This window comes from Eriocheir sinensis, chromosome 9 (genome assembly GCF_024679095.1).
Source record: "Eriocheir sinensis breed Jianghai 21 chromosome 9, ASM2467909v1, whole genome shotgun sequence".
NCBI classification, from domain to species: domain Eukaryota; kingdom Metazoa; phylum Arthropoda; class Malacostraca; order Decapoda; family Varunidae; genus Eriocheir; species Eriocheir sinensis.
In genome coordinates, this window is record NC_066517.1 from 14,871,677 (window position 1) to 14,895,408 (window position 23,732).

At 44.9% G+C, this 23,732-nt stretch overlaps 1 protein-coding gene across 3 annotated transcripts in view; it reads right to left on the reverse strand.

The window, feature by feature from the left end:
* LOC126995940 (hemicentin-2-like) overlaps positions 1-23,732 on the reverse strand; it is a 462,936-nt gene that overhangs the window by 421,763 nt on the left and 17,441 nt on the right. For 2 of the 3 annotated variants that reach the window (XM_050855854.1, XM_050855850.1), the window contains exon 1: positions 6,262-7,157. The exons of the other annotated variant lie outside the window; for it this stretch is intronic. The gene's annotated coding sequence lies outside the window, so the exon portion shown is untranslated. Of the gene's footprint in view, positions 1-6,261; positions 7,158-23,732 lie in introns of those variants that run through there. 3 annotated transcript variants of the gene reach the window in all.

Below are 23,732 nucleotides of genomic sequence, written 5' to 3' on the forward strand. Positions count from 1 at the left end.
GCAGAGATAAAATACGGGAAGGAGGAAGTGAAAGACGAAGAAAAGAAGAGAGGAAGAAAGAGGAAGGGAAAGGAGAAGGAAGGGGAGGGGAGGAGTAAGGCGGGAGCGGCAGGAGGCAGTCAGTCAGCTGTTCTCATGTAAACTGATATACTCCCTCACGTGTATCGCAAGACTCACACACGCAAAAAGATAAACAAACAGGAGGCAGTCAGGAGGCAGTCAGTGTGGCGTGTGAGTGTGATACGTTACGTGGAAGGAGGAGGAGGATGAGAAGGAGAAGGAGGAGGTGAGCAGGATATGATGTGTGCTGGAGGACATGATGAAGAAGCAAAGTAGTAGTAGAGGAGGAGGAAGAGGAGGAGGAGGAGATGAAAGAGAACGCTGGTGGTAGTGGTAGGGAAGAAGAGGAGGAAGAGGAAGAGGAGGAGGAAGGAAAGCTTGAATATAAATACGAGATACAGTAACGCATAAAGATGAAGATAAAAATGGAAACGAAGATTAGGAGGAAGAGGAGGAGGAGGAGGAAGAGGAGGAGGAGGAGGAGGATGGAAAAGAGAGAGCAAGTGAAGTGAATGAATATAAATAAGACAGGGAGCGAAGCGGAGAGAGAGAGAGAGAGAGAGAGAGAGAGAGAGAGAGAGAGAGAGAGAGACACCTGTCCATTATTATTATTATTATTATTATTATTATTATTATTATTATTATTATTGTTGTTGTTGCTATTGTTTGTTCTTTTTTGCTAATACCATTTCTAATACTTCCTTTCCTTCTTTCTTTCGTTCTCTTTCTTCCTTTTCTTTTTTTTCTATTCTTCTTTTCTCTCCTTTTTTTCTTTTTTCCTCTCCTTTCTTTCCTTCTTTTCTCTCCTTTCCTTCCTTCTTTCCTCTCCTTTCTTTCCTTCTTTCCTCTCCTTTCCTTCCTTCTTTCCTCTCCTTTCTTTCCTTCTTTCCTCTCCTTTCCTTCCTTCTTTCCTCTCCTTTCTTTCCTTCTTTCCTCTCCTTTCCTTCCTTCTTTCCTCTCCTTTCTTTCCTTCTTTTCTCTCCTTTCTTTCCTTCTTTCCTCTCCTTTCCTTCCTTCTTTCCTCTCCTTTCTTTCCTTCTTTCCTCTCCTTTCTTTCCTTCTCTCCTTTCTTTCCTTTTTTCCTCTCCTTTCTTTCCTCTCCTTTCTTTCCTTCTTTTCTCTCCTTTCTTTCCTTCTCTCCTTTCTTTCCTTTTTTCCTCTCCTTTCTTTCCTTCTTTCCTCTCCTTTCTTTCCTTCTTTCCTCTCCTTTCTTTCCTTCTTTTCTCTCCTTTCTTTTTCCTCTCCTTTCCTCTCCTTTCTTTCCTTCTTTCCTCTCCTTCCTTTCTTTCCTTTCCTCTCTCCTTTCTTTCCTTCTTTCCTCTCCTTTCTTTCCTTCTTTCCTCTCCTTTCTTTCCTTCTTTCCTCTCCTTTCCTTCCTTCTTTCCTCTCCTTTCTTTCCTTCTTTCCTCTCCTTTCTTTCCTTCTCTCCTTTCTTTCCTTCTTTCCTCTCCTTTCTTTCCTTCTTTCCTCTCCTTTCTTTCCTTCTCTCCTTTCTTTCCTTTTTCCTCTCCTTTCTTTTCTTGTTTCCTCTCCTTTCTTTCCTTCTTTTCTCTCCTTTCCTTCCTTCTTTCCTCTCCTTTCTTTCCTTCTCTCCTTTCTTTCCTTTTTTCCTCTCCTTTCTTTTCTTGTTTCCTCTCCTTTCTTTCCTTCTCTCCTTTCTTTCCTTCTTTCCTCTCCTTTCTTTCCTTCTTTCCTCTCCTTTCTTTCCTTCTTTCCTCTCCTTTCCTTCCTTCTTTCCTCTCCTTTCCTTCCTTCTTTCCTCTCCTTTCTTTCCTTCTCTCCTTTCTTTCCTTCTTTCCTCTCCTTTCTTTCCTTCTTTCCTCTCCTTTCTTTCCTTCTTTCCTCTCCTTTCTTTCCTTCTTTCCTCTCCTTTCTTTCCTTCTCTCCTTTCTTTCCTTCTTTCCTCTCCTTTCTTTCTTTCTTTCCTCTCCTTTCTTTCCTTCTCTCCTTTCTTTCCTTCTTTCCTCTCCTTTCTTTCTTTCTTTCCTCTCCTTTCTTTCCTTCTTTCCTCTCCTTTCTTTCCTTCTCTCCTTTCTTTCCTTCTTTCCTCTCCTTTCTTTCTTTCTTTCCTCTCCTTTCCTTCCTTCTTTCCTCTCCTTTCCTTCCTTCTTTCCTCTCCTTTCTTTCCTTCTCTCCTTTCATTACTTCTATACTCTCCTTTCTTTCAATCTTTCCTCTCCTTTCCTTCCTTCTTTCCTCTCCTTTCCTTCCTTTCTTTCCTTCTTTCCTCCTTCTTTCTTCTTTCCTCTCCTTTCCTTCCTTCTCCTTCTTTCCTCCTTTCCTTCCTTCTTTCCTCTCCTTTCCTTCCTTCTTTCCTCTCCTTTCTTTCCTTCTCTCCTTTCTTTCCTTCTTTCCTCTCCTTTCTTTCTTTCTTTCCTCTCCTTTCTTTCCTTCTTTCCTCTCCTTTCCTTCCTTCTTTCCTCTCCTTTCTTTCCTTCTCTCCTTTCTTTCCTTCTTTCCTCTCCTTTCTTTCTTTCTTTCCTCTCCTTTCTTTCCTTCTTTCCTCTCCTTTCCTTCCTTCTTTCCTCTCCTTTCCTTCCTTCTTTCCTCTCCTTTCTTTCCTTCTCTCCTTTCTTTCCTTCTTTCATATACTTTCTTTCTTTCTTTCTTTCCTTCTTTCCTCTCCTTTCCTTCCTTCTTTCCTCTCCTTTCTTTCCTTCTCTCCTTTCTTTCCTTCTTTCCTCTCCTTTCCTTCCTTCTTTCCTCTCCTTTCTTTCCTACTTTCCTCTCCTTCTTTCCTCTCCTTCTTTCCTCCTTCTTTCCTCTCCTTTCCTTCCTTCTTTCCTCCTTTCCTTCCTTTCCTTCTCCTTTCTTTCCTTCTTTCCTCTCCTTTCTTTCTTTCTTTCCTCTCCTTTCTTTCCTTCTTTCCTCTCCTTTCTTTTCTTCTTTCCTCTCCTTTCCTTCCTTCTTTCCTCTCCTTTCCTTCCTTCTTTCCTCTCCTTTCCTTCCTTCTTTCCTCTCCTTTCTTTCCTTCTTTCCTCTCCTTTCTTTCCTTCTTTCCTCTCCTTTCTTTCCTTCTTTCCTCTCCTTTCTTTCCTTCTCTCCTTTCTTTCGTTCTTTCCTCTTCTTTCATTTTATTATGTATCAATCTCTCTTGCCACTCCTCCCTCACTCATCTATTCATTCCTTCTCCTCCTCCTCCTATTCCCCTCTTCCTCTTCCTCCTCCTCCTCCTCCTCCTCCTCCTCCTCTTCCGTCAGACAAAGCCAACACAAATACAAGCAAGTATATAAGCGACTGGATTCGACGGAGAACTGCGCCCAAAGTGAGAGTTTACAAACGGAGCTGGTAACACTCAGAAGACAACACCCTTTCTTCCTCCTCCTCCTCCTCCTCCTCCTCCTCTTCCTCCTCCTCCTCCTCTTCCTCCTCCTCGTCTAGTAGTGTTCTTGGGGGCGGGGGAGGTAGTGACAAGTGTTCAGTTTGATTTCGTAGTTGTAAGTTAACGAAGACCGAGATGAAATTGGACTGTTGAAAAGCAAAGGCTCGTTCGAAACACACACACACACACACACACACACACACACACACACACACACACGAGTAATGCTGACGTAAACGAATGAAGGAAGAAGGGAGAAAGAGGAATGAAAGAGGTAAGAAACGTGTGAAAAAGAAAGACGAAAAGGAAAGATTGCCGGATAAATGTGAAAGGAAAAAAGAAGAGGAAAGAAAATGAGAACAGATGGCGATGAAATAGGAGTGAAGAAAATGACAGATGAAAGAAGCGAAGAACGAAAAAGGAAAAAAAAACGAAGTACAGCCACAGAGAAATAAAAAAAATGGAAGGAAGCCACAAAAGAAAAGAACGAAAAAATAAGAATGAAAAAAAAAGGAAAACGGAAAAAGTACGTAGACGAAATAAGAATCGAAAAACAACGCCAGTAAAAAAAAAAAACAGTGGGAGACAAAGAGAAAGATAATGAGGGAAGGAAGGAAGCTGATAAAAGTGTGAATAGAGGAAAGAAAATACATATAAACAGTGAAGGGTGGCAAGGAGAGAGAGAGAGAGAGAGAGAGAGAGAGAGAGAGAGAGAGAGAGAGGGATGCGATTATCAAAGTCCGAAGCTTCGAACACAGAATAGCCGTTTCATCAATATGTCATGCCTCTCTCTCTCTCTCTCTCTCTCTCTCTCTCTCTCCTCGTCTGACATAATGTAAAATTCGGCCTCTATACTCCCACGCATTCCTACTTCCTCCTCCTCCTCCTCCTCCTCCTCCCTCCACATACCTCGCTCTTCCTCTCACTTTATACCTTTAATTAAGTGATTCACCGGTATATGCGCCGTCAAACAAGCCGAGAGAGAGAGAGAGAGAGAGAGAGAGAGAGAGAGAGAGAGAGAGAGAGATGGGAGGGAAGTGGTGGGGTGGTGGAAGGAAGGAAGGATGGGAGGAGGAGGATCGCTGAGGGAGGGAATTTAGGACATGAGAGAGAGAGAGAGAGAGAGAGAGAGAGAGAGAGAGAGAGAGAGAGAGAACATACTACAAAGGACTCTGCCAGTAAGAGGGACATCAGTGAGAAAGGTAAGTAGGTTTGGACAAGCTGGAGAGAGGAGGGAGAGGAAGGGAGAGCAGGGAGAGGAGGAGAAGGGAAGGAAGAGATAACATGAGAGGGGAAAACGAGAGAAAGGGGGAGAGGAAGAAAAAGAGGGGGGATAAGTGTCGGCAAGTATAGAATGAAGAGAGAGAGAGGAGAGACATGGAAAGGGAAGGTGTAAAGGAGATGAAATATTGGAGAAGCTCGGTGAAGACAATACATGTTACTAGGGAAGACAAGAGCAATGGGTGAGGAGGAGAAAGAGGAGGAGGAAAGGGAGAATGGGAGAAGGGGGGTTAACCATAGTACTAGAAAAGGAAAATAGGAAAAAAAGAGGAAAAACTGAATGACAAAACAGAGAAGGGTGAAAATGAAGCTCTACCAGAGAGAGAGAGAGAGAGAGAGAGAGAGAGAGAGAGAGAGAGAGAGAATGGAGATGAGTATTAAACATGTATCACGCCAGCTGGAGGTCGTCCCTTGCTGGGCTCGCTGTCACTACCTGCGCGCGGGTCGTTTGGGGCGGCCCACCTGTTTGTCCCGAGGAAGGAGAGGCGGACAGGTGTGCGGAACGCTGGAATACCAAGTGCTTAGGTGTTACAGGACGACACACACACACACACACACACACACACACACACACACACACACACACACACAGGCAGATACATTCACGCCCATGGGTACGCACATATATATACATACATACACAGGCTACACACGTCCACATACATAATACTGTGTAAGCCGAGTTTCGCTGTACCAAGATACCGGAACAAAGGAACTTCACAGCATGACGCACGATGTTTGGGTGCACGGGGAAGAGAAGTTTAACGCTTGCTTAATGCTTGCCTGCTTCATTCTCTCTCTCTCTCTCTCTCTCTCTCTCTCTCTCTCTCTCTCTTGTGTGGTAATGAGGAGTAAGTGGTGTGAGGCTGCTGAACGAGGCTCGTGAATGGGTAGTAAGATGGTGATATACAAGGAGACTACAAGCATGGACTATATGCATTAGGTCCGATAGTTATTATAGATAATCAGAAAGGTCCGATAATGATGCACGTAACGCCACCTAGCATTTACTCGTTAGAGAGGAAACGATTCCATGTTGAGGTAACGATATTTTTATGCATATCTACGCACCCTTTCCAACCTTCCATATTAAATTTATCATTGAACAAATGTTTATTTGAAAATATTAAAAAAGGGGTTTTAAACCATTGAGGTCTACAGATATCCAGTGCCTCAAACGCATGCAAAACAAGGTCTTTGAATTAGGAGTGGGTGGGTGACAACCCATTACCCCGGGACACAGGGCATGTCCAACATTCGGGTTACCCAAATTTACCTTACCCAGGTTTCCCCAGGTACCCTGCCCGAAGGAGATGAACAGCCGGGTTAGCTGCACGCAGACTGACCAGGCCCACTCGTTCATACCCAAGAGTGCTAACCACGAGAATACGGAGTCGGTGGTGGTCAAATGATAAAATGGTGATCAACGATAACACTGTCTACCATGGTGCCTAGTGCACTACACAACACATCTCATTCCGCCCCGCATGCCCAATGGAAGGGAAGGATACACTGACGGCAAAAGCAAATGCAAAGTGAGTTATAAAGACTTGGAGGTGACAGGCAGAGGGATGGAGGCAAACATATAGGCCCCTTACCTTTCTTTTGACGCGCGGGAGTTGCTGCTTGGGCTGGTTTTATGCTGTGTTGGGCAGCAGGCACTAGGTCGAACTGTGTACATGGCTGACATCAAATTTGCCCGGCACTAAGAACAGTAGCTTAAAGGCTGAACACGGACTCCTGGGTACACTATGTTCAATGGTGGCTGTCGTTGTTTGAAATAAGGGCTTGTGAGGACGAGCCAAACAGTCACCATAAACAGATTCTCGTACTCTGCACACAGGTGAGTGACAGTGGGAGAGAGTGGACGTGTCGTTTGTGTGCTCTTGATCTGCTGACTCGACAATGGCGAGCGGCGGGAGCAGAACTCTGAGAGACGTGTGTTGCGTCTGTGAAGACTATTCAGGCGACAAGTGCATTGTATTGCATGTTGTTTGTGCCCTAAGTGGTGTCATGTGAAGTGTGCTCATCCGACAGGGGTCAAGCAGGATAATATACCCAAAATAAACTGGGCGCCATGCTTACACAAGGCATCTTTAGCAACCAACATTGTGGATAAATTGGATGAATCTAAGCAAGGATTATCTTAAGAAATATTAGTTGTGAAAGATGAAGTTGAAACTCGGGCACTCAGTGTGAAAGGGAAGCTGGGTGAGGTGGTGGAGCTTTGTGCTGACAAAACAGAGACGGCTGGCGCCAGCTGGGCTGATGTAGCAAAACGGAGGAGGAAGAAGCATCTGCTTGTCGTGAAGGCCTCTGATCAAGATAAAAAGTCTACTGAGATGAAAAATTAAGTTTCCCAGGCATTACAAGGCATTCAGATTACTGATTCAAGATTCACGAATGGAGGCAACATTGTTATGAACTTTGACGATGAGAGTATAAGGAATGGAGCAGCGCCATCGGCGGAGCAGGGCCTGAAACCTCATCAACGGTAAACGGTATTTGCCGGTTTCTGTCTTTCTGACGTAAAACTGTAGCATCCACACAAATAACGATATTCGAAGATAGTAATTGATAATACCGTTATATAATTTATGTTTTTGGTGAGTTAGAAGGAAAAATCGACGTTATTAAAGCTGGCCTGATTATCGTATTTTGAAATTATGATCGCACATCTGGGAACCGCTGCTACACTGGTGTTGCTGCCATACGGCCAGGCTCCGCAACTGTCAAGCATGGCGTAATTAGCCCATCTCTTACAAAATATTCCTTGATATATCAGATCCTGTGTAGTAGGGGCAGGGGTCTTCGGTTATTTGTCAGCCCATATAAGTTAATTAGGAGAATGAGTGAGCTAAATGTGTGTTACGGGCAACGTTGCCAAATGGTCGTTCTCAGCCTCTAACATTTACCCATATCCGACCCCAAAACTGTCTCCTGGGCCCCAATAACGGGATGAATTTGTACTTATCGTTAAAATAGTTAATTGCTGATGTTTCTTGGCAATAGTTATGCGTCAGAAACCGATCAACTATGCTCTGAGTACGATAATCTGGCAACGGTGGGGACGGGATCGAACTTAACAATAACAAAATATACTTTCCTTATCATGCAAGATTACATAAAGCAAAGTGACAACACAACAGCAGAAGTGAAGGAAAAGCAAGCAAACAACCAAACTACCTCTTCTCACTCCTCCCATTCCATCCTCTCCGAACACACACACACACACACACACACACACCATAACAAACGACACATACGAACTGCGCCAGCTTGCCATAGTGTCCATCATTCCGTTGCTAAATGCTTCCTGCTGTTGTATATTTGACCTATGCTTTCCCCCTCCCTGCCCCTCACCCTCTTCCCCCTTCCCTGCCCCCCTTTCAACTCCCTCACCCCTACTCCTTACTTTTTTACATCTTGCCCCTGTCCTTCCATTCCCTAAACAAATAAGAAGCGACAGTGAACAGAAGACGAGAATAAGGGAAACGGGCAACTAAGGAAAGGAGTTCAAAGAGGAAAACAGGAAAAAGGAATGCGAGAGATGAAAAGAAGCGAGAGACGGGAAAAGACGGGAATCAGGGAAACGGGCAGCTAAGGAAAGGAGTTCAGTTAAAGAGGAAAACAGGACACAATAGGAGAAAAAGGTGGGAAAGTAGGGGTCGTGTGGTTAAGGGGTAAAAGGAGAAGAGGATGAGAAATGGAACGAGAAATAGCAAGGGGGTAACAACAGGACGCCAGACACACGAGAAGGAGAAACAGTATAAAGGTAACAGAAGGGAAAGGGAAACACGAAGGAATGGGAGGAGGGACACAGGCCAGAGGAGGGGAGAGGAGTTCATTGCACAACGCCATTAGTTACGTGGGAGGAGGTAGACGCGATGCCCCAAGCCGGTGTCGGGGGTGGCGGGCGCACGAGACACAGCAGCGAGCCACGGGGCAGCTGGCGGGCGTACGATACTTGTCACATAAACTAACTGTGAGTGTATACCAGGTGAGCAGGAACTTTAGAAGGACGAGGAGGACCAGGAGGAGGAGGAGGAACAACAAGGAGGGAAGTAGGAACAGAACAAGGGGTATAGGACGAAATAGGAAGAAGGGAATAGAGCAAAAGGAGGAAGAGGGGAGAAACGAGGAGGATAGTAGGAAAAGGACAAGGGGTATAGGACGAAATAGGAAGAAGGGAATAAAGCAAAAGGAGGAAGAGGAGTAGAAACAGGATGAGGAGGGCAGTAGGAACAGAACAATAGGAAAAGGAAGATAATAGACCAAAAGAAGGAAGAGGAGGAGGAGGAACAACAAGGAGGGCAGTAGGAACAGGACAAGGGGCATAGCACGAAATAGGAAGGGGAAGAAAATAGAGCAGAAGGAGGAGGAGAAACAGGAGGAAGGTAGAAGGAACAGGATAAGGGCTATAAAACTAAATAAGGATGAGAAGGAGAATACGAAGCCAGCCGTACGATGAAAAACAGTCCATCCTCTGAAGATATAATGAATTACACCGTTGTGGGATGTAGGCCAACTGTTATGATATATTGAGGAGGGTTTAATGGCGAGGCTTATGGCTACGGAACAGATAGTTGGCTACAGTACCACCATCACCGACATCACCAGTCTTCATGTCCCTTCCCATCCCGTCTAACCTCTACCTTCTAACATTCACTCCTTGCCGAACTCTTCCTGTCGCCGCTAGATGGATAAATAATAGCTAGTTAATTCTCACCAATATCACCAATTTTCAAGTCCTCTCCCTCCCTACTTCCTTCTAGCCTCCTTTCTTTCACTCACTCCCTCACTCCTTCCCGTCTGACTTCCCGCAACCGCTAGAGGGAGAAATTAAAGTTAGTTCTCACCAATATGACCAATCTTTAACTTCCCTCCCTTCCTTCCCTCCTTCTAACCTCACTCTAACCTTCTAGCACTCACTGTGGGTCGTATTCTCAACTATTTCGGGGCCCAAGCACACATATTTGACAAGGCATTCGCAGGAGTTTAGGGCATTTCCAGGGGTAGTTTTATGCCCCTGGTGGTAAACTGGCCATTCTTCTGTACCATGAACCTGAGTGATCTCCTTATTGGGCTATGGAAATGGTATAGTTGATGTGAAAGCCGAAAGTGTCTAACAGTACCGACAACTCTCGCACTCCAGCAAGTTTAACTCCTACCGGCGCCGCTAGAGGGAGTTGGGAGCAGAAATAAAAGTTAGCTCTCGCGGCCCGGAGTGTCAGGCGAGAGGATGGCGTGTTAGGCCATAATTGTTCCGGATAGATTCCAGTGTGGCTGAAATTGTTTAATGCACTTCATTACGCTCTTGTTACTCTCCGCGATAGGTCAGCGTTTTCTCTCTCTCTCTCTCTCTCTCTCTCTCTCTCTCTCTCTCTCTCTCTCTCTCTCTCCGTGAATAACTCAGCCCCATCCCCACAAACACCCTCGTAAAACAAAAATGATGAATGTAAGAAAGGCCAGTCCAGTAGAGAGAGAGAGAGAGAGAGAGAGAGAGAGAGAGAGAGAGAGAGAGAGAGAGAGAGAGAGAGAGAGCAAATACACCACCCAAAGCGCTTTTTCACCTCATTTTAAGATTTGTCCTTCTGGTAAACGTATCACACACACACACACACACACACGACAAAGCACCAGTACAAACGTGGAAGAGGAGGAGGAGGAAAATGGAGGTAAAGCAGAAGTAGTATATTCTTAAAACAACAAAAATATCCAACTCTACCTTGAATACAAAAGCACAAACAGAAGAGAGGAAGTAAAAGTGATGAAGAAATGAAAGAGAGAGGGAGAGAAAGAGGGAGAAGGGGAGAGGGGGAGAAAAGAGAAAATAAAAAGAGCTTACTTGGGTGTGAGAGAGAAGGAGGGAGAGAAAGAGAAAGAAGAGAAAAAAAAACGAGCTAACTTGGGTTTTGTTTACCGTTCTGGAGGCATTTTTTTACCCTCCCTTTCTGAAACCTGTGACGTGTGTGTGTGTGTGTGTGTGTGTGTGTGTGTGTGTGTGTGTGAGCCAGAGGAGTGTACACAGGCTGTTTGCTGCTCGTCAAGTGGCTCTCAACACCGCCTCACCCCCGGCTCCGTGTTACCTGGGAGAACAAAATATTAAATGAGCCCACTTCACTCAGGTGCCAGGAACGCTCAGGTTAATTACTCCCCTCATCCCCCCCCCCCCTTCCCTTACCTTCCCTTGCCCACCTGTCCGTCTCCTCTCTCCCCTTCTCTCCCTCTTTCTTCCTCCTCTCTTACTCTCTCCCTTCTCATCGCCTATCTTCATTTCTTTATTCTCCTCTTCGTTCTAAAATTTTCTTCGCTTCTCGTCTCATATGTGTTTACCTTTCGTCTTCTTTCTTCTATCCGCTCTTTCCTCAATCCCTCCGTCGCCCTCTTATCTTGCTTCCTTCTCTCTCTCCCCCTCTCCCTCTCTCTCTCCTTCCCTTCCCTTTTTTTTCATATCTTTGAGTCCTCCCCTCTTGCACTTCTCTCTCTCTCTCTCTCTCTCTCTCTCTCTCTCTCTCTCTCTCATCAGATAGTTTTTGTCTTTCTCTCTCTCCACCTTCCTTTGTTTTCTTCTCTTATCTTTCCTCCCTTTCTTCCTCTTTCGCTCCTCTTTGGTTTGGTCTTTTCTCTCTCTCCTTTATACTTGTTTCCCTCCCTCTCTTGTTCCCTTCTTTATTCCTCGTTCCTTCCTCTCCTTCACTTCATCATTGCTATCTTCATTCTCTCTCTTCATCTTTCTCTCCCCTTAATCAATCATCTCAGTGCTCTTCTCTTCTCTTTTGTTCTCTCTCTCAGTTTCCTCTCTTCCCCCCTTTCTCTCTATCCCTCTCATCATTCCTGAGTTTCTTATTCTCTTCCCCTACCTACCATATTCTCTCTCCATCCCTTTCATCATTCTTAATCTCTCCCTCTCTCTCTTCCACTGTTTCTTAATAATCTATTTTCTTATCTCTGTCCACTTTCCCTTGTTCCTCATTCCTGGTTTCCTTCTCTCCCTTCTTCCTTCCCTTCTCTACTTCCTCCTCCCTTCCTTCCTCTGTTTCTCTTCCCTTTTTCCTTCTCACTCCTTCCTTTCTTCCTTTCTCTACTTCCTTACCCTCCCTTCTGCTCCTCTTCCCTTCTTTCTCTCTCTACCTTCCTCTTTCCATCCCTTCTCTTCTCTTCTCCTTCCCTTACTTTTACTCTTTCTTTCTTTTTTTATCTTCTTTATATTCTTTCTCTACTTCTTCATCCCTTCCTCTGTCACTTTTACCTAGTTTCCTTCTCTTCCTCACTCCTTTCTTCCCCTCCCTTTTCTTCTCTTCTCTTCTCCCTCCCTCCCTCCCAGCACAGTGAGCACCAGTGTTGAGTTGCATGAAATATTCAGGCGAAAAGTGCAGAAATTTCACTCACTCGGAAAGTCAAAAATCTCCATGACTTTAAAAATTTCGGATGAGTTGAGAGATAGAATTCGGTCCGTGACGTCACTCAGGTGAATGGGCGAAGTTGACGATGATAAAAAAGACAGGTGAAAGGGAAGAAGAACAGGTGAGTGAAAATATATGGAAGGAGAAAGTAGAATGAAAAGAAAGGAAAATATAAATGATTAAGTGTATGAATGAATGAACAGGTGAGGGGAAATAATCTGGAAAGGAGAAAATAGATTGAAAAGGTAGGAAAATATAATCGATAGCGTGAAAGAATAAAGGAATAGATGAGTGAAAGGAATATGGAAAGGAGAAAGAAGATTGAAAAGGCAGGAAAAATAACTGATAGAATACCTGAATGAAGGAATAGATGAGAGAAAAGAAGCCAGAAGGAAAAGGTACATTGGAAAGCTAGGAAAATGGTGATAAATATGAAAAGGAATATAGAACAAAAAAATGATAACACAAAACAGGTATGCATAGAGGAAGTTAAGGTGAGAAAAAGGTATAAGAGAAGACAGATTAATTAGGTGTTGAACTGATTGTCATTTGAGTCCGTAAATAAATAAATAAAAACATCCAGAAAACTAAATAAATTAATAAATAAATAAAATAAAAAAATAAATAAAAATAAATAAATAAAAAATAAATGAATAAATAAAAATAAATAAACAAATAAATAAAAAATAAATAAAATAAATAAAATAAATAAATAAACAAACAAAAACATCCGGAAAACTGATATTAGAAAAAAACGTGAATATAAAAAAAAGAAATGACGAGTAAATAAAAGGAAAATATAAAAAGGTAGGTTAAGAAATATATAAACGAGACTAATGCCAATACAATAAAGATCGATATTGAATTTTAAAAAAAGTGAGTAAAAAATTCAAATAAAAAGTTAGTTAAAAATAAAAATGAATGGAAAATAAATCCTCACGCGTGAATCGATATGCAGGATTTTTTTTTCTTTTATTTTTTCTCTTCTATTCACTTTTTTTTTTTTTTTTTGTCTGCTGAAGAGATAAGTTTATTTTCCTTTACCTTTCCTTTCACTTTCTTTCACTTTCCCTCTTTAGCGACTTTTTCTTGCATCTTCGTTTTCATTATTTCCTTTGATCTTTCTTTTATTATTATTATTATTACAGTGATCTCTCTCTCTCTCTCTCTCTGCTTTATCCTGTCATTTTTGCTTTATCATCTGTCATTTCTCTTTGTCTTTCTCTCTCCATCTTTCTTTGTTTTTTCTCTTATCTTTCCTCTTTTTTTCTTTTTTCCTCCGTCTCCTCTCTCTCTCTCTCTCTCTCTCTCTCATTTTATTTACATTACCTAACTGTCTCTAAGCTTTAAAATCGTCCTTCGCTGCTATTTCTTTATTTATTTATGGACATTATTCTCCTCACCTCGATTCATACATATTCCGTCGGTGCCCTTCGCCTCTTTGTTATCACTCTTCTGCTTCTTCCTCATTCGTCATATTTCGCCTCTCTATCTTTCTATTTACCCTTCTTCTCCTCCTCCTCCTCCTCTTCACCTGTTAGCAATACTTTCCTCTTTTCTCATTTTCCTTCTTCCTGAACTTCCCTCCTGACTCTTTTCATCTCCAAGTTTTCAATTGCAACCTTTACATCCCTCCTCCTCCTCCTCCTCCTCCTCCTCCTCCTTCTCCCTCTTCCTCCTCCTCCTCCTCCTCCTCCCCTTCCTCTTCTTATTCCCCTCTTCTCCTTCTCCCTTCTCCTTTACATCATCTGACAGCCTTTTATTCCTTTCCTCCTCCTCCTCCTCCTCCTCCTCCTCCTCCTCCCACCCTTATTCAATCCTTTTACTCATCTTCCACTTCTCAAATCACCACCTCCTCTCCTTCCTCCTCGTCTCTTCCACTTCCCCAAAGGTCCATTTAGAACACTCCACATCCTTTACCCTCCTCCTCCTCCTTCTCTTCCACTTTTCACACTAAATCCCATTCCACCTCTTCATCTTCCACTCACCCTATCCACCCAACCCTCCCCAAACCACCACAAGCTCCTCCTATCCCTCCTTATCTTCCACTCTTCCACTTTCCCATCCCCTTCCCCCTACTACAGTTTTTCCTCACCTCTCGATCCACCCAACCCTCCCTAAACCACCACCACCACCACCCTCCCCTAACCCTCCTTATCCTCCACTCATCCGCTTTCCTGCCACTTTCCCTCCACTTCCACCTACTCCACGGAAGCGAAGGTCCACTTAGGTCGGTCCTCTCCACTTTTTACGCTTCCCCCGGGGCCCAGCTGCACGTGATGGCTCCTCGGGGGACGGCGAGTGGCTCCTGCTGACCATCAGGTGCACGGCCGCGCAATCAGGTGGGCTGGAGGCCAATTGGAAGAAGAACCTCGGCAGCAAAAAAGCCTCCAATCAGATATGACTTTTTTGAGGCAAGACGAGGACGAGGAGGACGAGGACGAGGAGGAGGAGGAGGAGGAGGAGGAGAAAAGGAGGCACGGGGGTAATAGTGAAAGGTGAAGAGGAGAAAAGAGGAGAGGAGAGGAAAGGAAACGGGAGAAGGAGGAGGGCAGGAGATGAAAGCACTGGGGAAGATGAGGAGGGTGAAAAGGAGAGAGGAGAGGAGAGAGAGAAGGAGGAGGAGAGAGGAAGGGGGTGGAAAAGGAGGAGGAGGAGGCACGAGGGTAGTAGAGAAGAGGAGAAGTGAGGAGGAGGAGATGAAAGCATTGGAGAAGGTGAGGAGGGTGATAAGGAGAGAGAGGAAAGGAAAAGAGAGGAAGAATAGGAGGTGGAGGAGGAGAGATTGAAAATGTAAGAAAATGGAAAATGAGGAGAGCAAAAGGATGAGGAGAAGAGGGAAAAAGATGAAAAACACAAATAGGAAAAAGACGACGAAGAGACAGAATGAATAAAGAGGAGGAAGAGGACAAGAATAAGGCTGAAAAAGGAGACTGAAGAACACTACGGAGAACCGAAAAGGCAACACGAGAGAGCAGGACAAAAAGAGTAACAGAAAACGGGAAAAAGAGAAACAGCAGACCCACAGCGAGAGAAAGAGAGCAGGAGAGAGCAAAAACGGGAGAGCAAGAGAGCGAAAAGGCGAGAAAAAGAGCAACAGCAAGGAAGAGAGCAATAGCGATAGAGAGCAAAAGAGAGCAAAAGCGAGAGAGAGAGAGAGAGAGAGAGAGAGAGAGAGAGAGAGAGAGAGGAGGTAAGGAGGGAGTATTGAGAGGCACCCGGAGACAATCAGATGCAAATTAGTGTAATCAGAGGAACACAGAGGGCGCGGCTGCCACTCAGAGCCACTAAGGGGGGTGCTCACTGGCATCTGTTGGCACTCAGGGCATCGGCAGCCCCTCACGATCACGACGGGGGGCCGGGGGGCTGAAAGGGGGGAAAGGGGGCTGAAAAGGGGAAAGTACGCTGAATGTTGAGGAAAGGGGGGCTGTGTTGAAAGAAAGGGGGGTGCTGGGGGCGGCTGGAAGGGGGAACGGGGGCTGTATGTTGAAAGAAAAAGGGTGCTGGGGGTGCTGATAGGGGGACAGGGGGGTGAATGCTGAGGAAAGGGGAGCTGTGTTGAAAGAAAGGGGAGGGGGCTGTATCTTCCGGGAATCGGGGGAGGGGGATGCATGTTGGGAAAAGGGGACTAGAAAAGGGCTAGGGGTGACGGGGGAGAGGGGGCTCCAAGTTGAAGAAAGGGGAGCGGTGTGTTGAAGGAAAAAGGGAGGCTGTGTCTTGAGGGGAATGGGTATGTAAGTGAAAAGGGATGCAATTTGGAAAAAAGAGGAGGGCTTGAGGGGGGTAGGGGTGAATGGGCTAGACAGGATAATGAAGATGATAGCGGAAAAAAGGCCAGGAGGGAGGTTTTTAGGGGCTAAGGGTCATCAAAGGGAGCTAAAGAGAGTGCAGAGTGGGTTTGGAACTATAGAAAACAGGAAAAGGAGCTGAAGTGTCTCGTTGCGCTTAAGAAAGATTGGATGGAGGTTCTTAAAGGGCTAGAGGGCTGGTGAGGGCTTGACGTGGGTTACTGGGGGCTAGGAGAAGAGATAAGGGGGTAGGAGAAGTGCAAGAAGGGGGGGGGGGGGCTGGAAACTATAAGGGAGGTAGTTGACCCAGGAAAGGGAGGTAAAAGGGGACTGACGGAATGCCATTGGGAGCGTTAGGGACTGAGGGAGCTGAGGGAGGTCTAGAAGTAAGCTGGCGGGGCTGAGAAGGGTAAAGGGAGGCTGGACTGAGGCTAAGGGAGGCGGTAATGGGGCAGGTGATGGATAGGAAGAGAAAGATAATGAGGTAAGGAGGGAAGGTTAAGAGAAAGGAGCAGGTATGAAAGGAAGGGAATTTTTCACCTGTTGCACCTGACGAATTAATCGTTATATGTTACAGTACAGGAAGCAGCTCAAGGGCAAAAAAAAAGAGGGAGGAAGAAAAGGCTCGCTAATCCCTTCCCCAAAAATTCTTCTTCCTATTCCCTCGACTAAATATATAAACAAATAAATATATAAATGTAAAAATAACAAGTGTTAATAGTACAAAAACTGTGCTAGATCGGCGTCACATGACCCTCCAACACACCCCCAACAATTTAAATTATGCAACTTGGGGTCTAAAATGGAAAATGCTGAAAAGTAAAGATGGCGCCACTATAAACACTTGCCTGCGCCACAACGGGCTGGGGCCGACCATCAGGCCAAACTATGAAGGCCTACCGGCGCCACAGGCCAAGACGTTAAAAAAAAAAAGCTGACTTTGTTTATAATGCCATGTTGTAGGGTTCATCAGGGCTAACAAATGTTATTATACAATGTCATGTCTACAATGCATGGGTAAGCCAGGAAAACAACTTGAAGAGAACAACAACAACAAGAAGATGGACAATCTGTTGATCGGCGTCTGTGACGCCGATAAAAAGATGACAAGTGGTTGATAAAAGAACACACACACACACACACACACACACACACACACACACACACACACACACACACACACACACACACAAAGAGGGCACGAGGTCAATCCATAACCAATAATAAAAGGATGTGACAAAGACTCGCCAAATGAGGGATAATTAATAGAGGAAACAGAACAGGCGCGCAGGTGGGAGCGATCATTTACCTGTGAAGGGCGATCAGGTGCATCTGCGGCCAATCAGACACTCAACAGGTAAACGAGAGAGAGAGAGAGAGAGAGAGAGAGAGAGAGAGAGAGAGAGAGAGAGAGAACCACTATTCCGTTTTCACGGATCCGTCGACCGTCAGTGACGTCATCAACGGAGCCCGGGCCCCACACGGAGCCCGTCCAGAAATAAACTCAAGTTAGCATTTGGATCCGGGGTAGGGGTGGTGGTGTCAGTCTAGTGATGTTGCATATTCTACTTATGAAAATATGAAATAGAAGTACTTAGCTACAAAATAACATATACAAGAAGTCGTTGTGGTTAATGCTGTCCATATGTTTGTCAACAAATGATGAGCGATGGACTGACGGAGTGGATCATCCCTGACGGGCGGCCGCTGTTTCGCTGACGTCATTTTGACGTCATTAACGTCGACGGATCCGTCAAGACGGAATAGTGGGAACCCCGCCTTACGTTACTAAGGCACTTCGCTCTTAATGCTAACCTCCTCCTCCTCACCTCCTCCTCCTCCTCCTCTTATCTATCAACAACATTTTCTCTCTCTATCTCTCTTATCTCACATGGCTTTCAATTATGCAGCTTATCCTCGTTTTCCTATCAGATTTCCATTAGTTTTCCTCCTTTCTTCGTTTTAATTTGTCCTCGCCTGCGTTTGATAGCCTCTCTCTCTCTCTCTCTCTCCACATTTTTCTCCTTATCAATTATTTTTTTCCTTCCTCTTTTATTCTCCCCCTTTCCATTTATCGTATTTATTCTGCGTTTCTAGTTCGCATCGTTTATTTTCTTTATTTTCTTTCTTTTTCCTCCACTTTTCATATTTGCTTTTCCTTTCTCATTTTTGTTTCTTTTTTTTCTCTGCCTTCCATATTTCCTTCCTCTTTTCCTTCCTTCTTTTCGTATTTTCATCTTATTTTTCACCTTTTCATATATTCCTCCATCTTTTTCCTCACCCTTTCATATTTTTTTTCCTTCTTCATCGTTTCATATTTTCCTTCTTTTTCCTTATCTCTTCATACTTTCATTCATTTTCTTTTTACATTTTCCTACGACTTTTTCTTTCATCATCATATTTTTTTCTTCTTTTTCCTCGTTTCATATTTTCCTCTCCGTATTTTCCTCATTTTCCTCCTTTTTCCTCACCAATTTTTTATCCATCTCATCTTTTTACATTTTCCTACAACTTTTTCTTCCATTATACTTTTCCCCAATATTTTCCTCACGCCCCATATTTTCCTCTGTATTTTCCTCATTTTCCTCCCAGACACGAACTTCCTCCCTTTTCCCTCTATCTTTTTTTTCCTCTTTCCTCCCATATAATTAATTTACCAGAGCACAATACCCTTGGGCTCTCTCTCCTTTTTCTTCCTTCCCTACCTTTTAATATCTCTCTCTCTCTCTCTAACATCCATTCACTCTTTCGTTCTTTCTTTCGTTTCTCATTAACCGCCTTTCTTCCTACCTTCCTCCTTTCCTCCCTTACTTCCATCTTTCTTAAATTCTTCTCTTTCTTAAACACGCACCTCATTTCCTCCTCCTCCTCTTCCTCCTCCTCCTCCTCTTCCTCTTCCTCTTCTCTCCTTTGTCCCTACATCGCCTCTTGTTACCCATACTTATCTAATGTTCCCACTCTCCTCCTCCTCCTCCTCTTCTCTCTCCCCCTTTATTACTCTCACCTAAAGATAATCATCTCGGATCGCCAAGCACTACCTGGCTTCCTTTTGTTGCTATCAAATGATCCTCTCTCTCTCTCTCTCTCTCTCTCTCATGAGCTCATTTCTCTGGCTCTAATCTTTCTCTCGTTTCTTTTTTTCACGCCTTCCTCTTCTTTCTTTCTTTTGACTCTCTTTCACACTCACTTGTTCTCTCTCTCTCTCTCTCTCTCTCTCTCTCTCTCTCTCTGGAAGAAAGGAGGAGACGAGAGAAAAAAAGAATTGGAGGAAGAAAGGAGGCAGGGGAAGAAAGGCGGAGGAAGGAGGAGGGAGACGAAGGAGGAGGAGGAAAGGAAGGAAGGAGAGATAAGATGTTTACACTGATGAGAGGGAGAATATTTTAGTGGAGAGAGAGAGAGAGAGAGAGAGAGAGAGAGAGAGAGAATTATGCTAAGCTACAATGCGGTACGACACCTACACAAAAGCAAGCCACTCAAGTCCTCCGTTGCCAGACGTAAGAGTGCTACTTAAGGAACCCAAATTTTACGTTCAGATAACCAAGCTTGTGTAGGAGAGAGAGAGAGAGAGAGAGAGAGAGAGAGAGAGAGAGAGAGAGAGGGGGGGGTGGGGAAGAACGCACAACACATTATTTTAGCGTTTTCAAGGTTTTCGGTATAAATTAGAAAATGGTAAAAAATTATGAGAGGCAAACTTAATTATTTATGAGGCTGAGTCAGAGATAAGTATGTGTTCTGTGTATCATTCCCCTCCCCCCTCTCCCCCTTTTCTTCCCCCCCTCCCCTCTTTTCCCCACTCCTTCCTCCTTCCTTTCCCTTCCTATTCTCTTTTTTCTTTACCTTCCCTACCTCTCTCCTCTCCACAACCTTTCCTCCCGTTTCTCCCCCTTCCCTTCTATCACTGCACTATATCTCTCCCCCAACCTTCCTTCCCTCGATCATCTCTCTTCCTCTCCCTTCTTTCCTCGTTCTCTCCTTCTCTATCTCCTACAGACCATCCTCTCCTCCTCTCCCTCACATAGTCCCTCCTTCCTTCCCTCCTCTTCCTCCTCCTCCTCCTCTTCCCCTCCAATCCCATCCTATCCCCTCCCCCACTCCTAACCTTTTGACATCACGCCTCCTTCCCCTCTTCGCTTCCCCTCTGCCTTCCCCTCCATTACCCATTCCTCTCCCTTCGTCCCCTCCCACCCACAAAAATCTCCACTTCTTTCCCCTCTAATCCCATCCTCTGCTCCTCCCCAACTCACCAATCCCTTGACTCACATTACGCCTCTTCTCCCCTCCTCCCCTTTTTACCCCCCCTTGAACACCCCCTTCTTCTCCTCTCCCCTTCCTTACTTACCCCTTCACCTTAACTCCTTGCCTTTCTCCTGCCCTTTCACCAACCCTCCTCTTCCTCCTCCTCCTCCTCCTCCTTCAATTTAATATTTGCCCGTCAACATGGACTCTTATTCACCTTTCTATGAGCGCGTCTCTTACAGGAAAAGGATAGGGAGGCCAGGTGGAGAGGTGGAGGGGCTAGGTGGAAAGGTGGAGGGGGATAGATGGAAAAGTTGGAGGAATGGAGGGGTGAAGGGGGTCTAGATTGAGGGGTGGAGGGGGATAGGTGGGGAGGTGGAGTTAAAGGGATGTTGAAGGGAATGGATGAATGGGAAGAAGGAAAAAAGAATGACGCGGAAGAGGAGCAAATAAGTAGAAGGAGGAAGACTAAAGGCAAGAAAATGAGTGGAGAGGAAGAAAATGGAAAGGTGGAAGGGAAACAGAGAAGAGGGCGAGTAAATGGAGAAAGGAGCGGAGAGAGAGAGAGAGAGAGAGAGAGAGAGAGAGAGAGAGAGAGAGAGAGAGAGAGAGAAGGTGAATGGGGGAAGAGGAAGCGAAGGGAAAAAAGGATAACAAGTGATTAGGCGGAGGAACAGGAAGGAGAAGAGGAGGAGAACGAGGAGGAGGGACAGGGATTGGAAAGAGATATTTTAACAGGTGGAAAAATCAGAGCATTACGTAGTCTCAGCTCGGCGTTGCCCCTGTGCTCATCTCCGTCTCCATACCCTGAGGGGCCGTGTTGGTAAGCCGTCCATTATAATTATGTACATACGGTGAGAGGCAACATTCACTTTAGCTCAGTTTGCCTCCCTCGGGCCGCTCCAAATACACATTAATCGAGCAACAGTGGAAGGAGGAGGAGGAGGAAAAGGAGAAGAGGAGGAGGAGGAGGAAAAGGAGAAGAGGAGGAGGAGGAGGAGGAAGGAGGAGGAGAAGAAGAGGAAGAGAAGAGGGGAAAGGGGAAAAGAAGAGGAGGAGGTAGTGGAAAAGAAAATTAGAAGAACAGAAAAAGAATAAGAAAATGGAAGTATAGAAAGAAGCAGAAAAAGGAGGAGGAGGAGAAGGAGGAAAAAGAGGGGGAAAGGGGAAAAGAAGAGGAGGAGGTAGTGGAAAAGAAAATTAGAAGAACAGAAAAAGAATAAGAAAATGGAAGTATAGAAAGAAGCAGAAAAAGGAGGAGGAGGAAAAGGAGGAAAAAGAGGGGGAAAGGGGAAAAGAAGAGGAGGAGGTAGTGGAAAAGAAAATTAGAAGAACAGAAAAAGAATAAGAAAATGGAAGTAGACAGAAGTAGGAAAAAGGAGGAGGAAGAGAAGGAGGGAAAAGAGGGGGGTTAGGGAAAGAGGAGAGGAGGAGGCAGTGAAAAGAAAATGAGAAAAACAGAAAAAAAGAATAAGTAAACGTAAGTAGAAAGAAGCAGAAAAAGAAGAAAAAGAAAGAGGTGAAGAAGAAGAAGAAGAAGAAGAACATTAGTTGATTCCCCATCCTTCCTCCTCCTTCTGCCCTTCCCCCCTTCCCCCATTTATAAAACAAGAACTTAAACCACATGCCTCCTCCTCCTCCTCCTCTTTCCCTTATTACGTCTTCTCAATTCAGTTAATTTGTCTACAACGCTCTCTCTCTCTCTCTCTCTCTCTCTCTCTCTCTCTCTCTCTCTCTCTCTCTCTCTCTCTCTCTCTTACATTTTAAAACAATAAAGAAACCTTCCTTTATTTAACCCTCCTCCTCCTCCTCCTCCTCAGTATACATGTATATTTTCCACTTTTCTTTCTTTTTTTTTCTTTTTTTGCGCCGTGCAGAAGCGTCTCGCAAAATTTCCCTTAAGCACGTGCTCCGAATATAGAACAAAACAAAGGACACAAAGAACACAAAGAAAGAACAAACAACAGCAGACCTGCTGGTCCTGACGAGGCTGTTTGTGACAAGCTACACTAACTATCTAATCAAAGGTGGAAGATGAAGGACAGCAAAGGCGAAGGCTCCTCCCCACCCCCCCATCCCTCCAGCTAAAGCTGGCAGGAAAGGAAAAAGAACCATGCAGCATGGAAAACCTGCATGAAAATTATGTAGGAAAGGGGAAAGAACTACCATTACTGCTACCACTAACCGGGCGATAAAAGCGGACAAGGACACCAGTATTCGAAAGAACTTAACGTTATTACGACAATGAGTAATATCTTAGTTGCTGGTTGGATTCAAAATACTTGTCTAATCTATTCTTGAAGGCCGTAAATGTTGTACTATCAACGACATCACAGGGTAGAGAGTTCCAAACATTAACAACTCGATTGAAGAAGAAGTGTTTAGCTTCGTGCGACGAGAATCTTTTACCACTTATCTTCAAATTGTGATTTCTTCTTGTTCTATTTGATCGATCAATTGTAAAGTAATCTTCCGCATTAATATCACTGAATCCTTTAAACATTTTAAACACTTCTATTAGCTCGCCTCGCATTCTTCGTTTTGATAGGATGAATAAATTTACTTCTTTAAGCCTTTGTTCATATGATAAATTTCTCAACCTAGGAATCATCTTTGTTACTCTTCGTTAAACCCGTTCCAACTTTTCTATGTCTTTTCTGTAATAGGGAGACCAAAACTGTACACAGTACTCTAGACGGGGTCGAACCAACGAATTATACAGTTTTAATATTACTTTTTCCTATTTATTATTAAAGACTCGTCCGTGTGTGTGTGTGTGTGTGTGTGTGTGTGTGTGTGTGTGTGTGTGTGTGTGTGTGTGTGTATACGCGCCCATGCTCTTCACGACAACCCTTCATTTAGACATCGTTATGTAGACCTTGTTCATGTCCAAGTCTCACAGCTCTAACCTACAGTATATGGACCATCGCAGCTCATCAGTATAATAGAACCTAACTCACTATAGCATCACCCTTTTCCACGCCTCTGTCCCTCCACCACACCCTTTCACCCATGTCCTCTTGTCTGTCACACCCCCACCATACCCTCCACCCCATCCCTCCGCCCACGTCACCCGCTACAGCCCTTCACCCATGTCCCCCGCCCGCCACACCACAACCTCACCCATGTCTCCGTGCCTGTCACACCACCACCACATCCCTCAGCCCATGTCCCCCCGCTCACATGTCCCACAGCCTGAAGCACCCCACTACAGCCCTTCACCCATGTCCCGCCGCCCGCCGCACCACAACCTCACCCGCGCCTGTCACACCACCCCCACATCCCTCAGCCCATGCCCTCCCTGCCCACTATAGCCTTACACCCATGTCCCACAGCCTGAAACACCCCCACCACAGCCCTCCACCAATGTTCCCCAGCCCGCCACACCCCCGCCACACCGCCACGACGTCTCCAGCAACACGCGAAGAGGAATATCGGCAGGTAATAGGACGCGGTGTGTGCCCAGACGAGGCGTCACTCCGGGAGACACGGCGAAGAAGGATGGCGAAGGAGGAGGTGGAGGAGGAGGTGGAGGAATAGGAAGAGAAACAAGCAAATTACGTTACTGCTTTTAACACTCCTACTCCTACTCCTACTACTACTACTACTACTACTACTACTACTATTGTTGCTGCTGCT